General features: G+C 31.5%; 1 non-coding gene across 1 annotated transcript; it reads right to left on the minus strand.

Annotated features, from left to right (window-relative positions):
• Nucleotides 1–713: 713 nt before the first annotated feature.
• On the minus strand, nucleotides 714–786 carry TRNAP-AGG (transfer RNA proline (anticodon AGG)). Its single transcript has one exon. It is a non-coding gene; the product is annotated as a tRNA-Pro (tRNA).
• Nucleotides 787–1645: the final 859 nt, after the last annotated feature.

A 1645-nucleotide genomic window follows, 5' to 3' on the forward strand; every position in this document is an offset into this window, starting at 1 on the left:
GCCCTAGGCATAATGTGGTACAGTTAGAAGCTGAGCTTCTTAGGTCTCATGCTAAAACCCAGAGAATTACCCTGACTATACAGGTGGAAATTTCTTTGCTTTGTCTATGAGACCCAGTAAGTGATAGAGTTAGGAAATGGGAAATTTAAAATAACCCCATATTTTTCAATTCACAGATGAATATTATTTCAAATTACTATTTGGACCCAAGTAACTTAAGAAGAAATGAATAAATCATGTTGTGAGTAAGATGAGTTCCTAAACCTAGGTTTTTTTCGGGTGGCCAAAATTTCATTTGAAAACTAAATATACAGTGCATGGACACTGACAATGGAATGTCTATTTAGTCAAAATTAAATTTTTAGTCAAATTTATGTTTATTTAACTAATAATATATCTGCCATGTAACACTTTATTGTGGAATCAATGGTAAGTTTTAAATATAAAATGATTTTTAAATCTTAAGATATTCGATCCTCAACCTCTTCAAAAGACTTAGATTTTAAGAAATAACATGGTTTTGGAATACAGTGCTCAATAAACTATCAAAAAGCTCACACGTTACATTTCTAGTGACAGATTTTATAATTAGTTTATTTCTTTCTTATCTTTCCAACTTTTATTTATCTTCTTGTTTATTTAGTTTGTGGGGTTTTTTTTGGGGGGGGAGGAAATTAGTTTTATTTATTTATTTGTTTATTTATTTATTTTAATGGAGGTACTGGGGATTGAACCCAGGACCTCCTGCATCCTAGGTATACACTCTACCACTGAGCTATACCCTCCCCTCTATAATTTGTTTAAATATGCCTTCACCTTTCCTCCAGCCACAGATTAAAATAATAAATTTATATATCAGACAAAATTTTAACCAACTTTATAAGAGGAGAAAAAAACTTCAGAAATGCAATTTCTGCCTACAGGAAATGTATTAAAAGGTAGAATTTAAAACATACTCACTCCTGACTATTTGAACATTAGAACAGAAGTATCATAGAACAAAGCAGGTAATATTACAGTAATGCCAATGTCTCAAGTGTGGGCTTCACCATTTTTAGAGCAATCTCATTTACTTCGTGCAGAACCCTCACAATTCTAAAAGATAGGTTTGGTAACAATTATTACTTTACATATTGTTCTGAGAAATTGGAGATTTATATGATTCAAAACACATTTTCAAGTTTACTGAGAGGGTAAAAATGGACTAATTTAAAGCAATTCACACATGAATGTTGGTTCCAACCTAACATCCTGCTTACTCAGACAGATGATTATGTAGATGGTAACTAAGAAAAATGGGAAGACGTAAGGGCTATTAGGTTAACATTTTATCCAAGTTCCAGTCTAAAGGTGCTGTTGTATTTCCTTGGTATTTATTAATATTCTTTTTTCTTGAAATACATTTAATTCCATGACTGGTTTTAAAATTTCTAAATAATATTTGTTACTAATTTTTACAGGGTGTAAGTCTGGCAGTTTTCTTTGACAGAAATCAATTGACCCTACTGAAGAGTAACTCAGGCTTCCCTCCAGAAATGCCTTTATAGAACTAGTTTTCTAACTTAAGGTCATACCTACAGGGTATTATTTGTATCTTCTGAATGGAGGGTTTTTCTCATGTTATGATAGTAAAATTTACTGTAAT

The sequence above is a fragment of the Camelus bactrianus genome, chromosome 1 (assembly GCF_048773025.1).
Source record: "Camelus bactrianus isolate YW-2024 breed Bactrian camel chromosome 1, ASM4877302v1, whole genome shotgun sequence".
In the NCBI taxonomy this organism is placed as follows: domain Eukaryota; kingdom Metazoa; phylum Chordata; class Mammalia; order Artiodactyla; family Camelidae; genus Camelus; species Camelus bactrianus.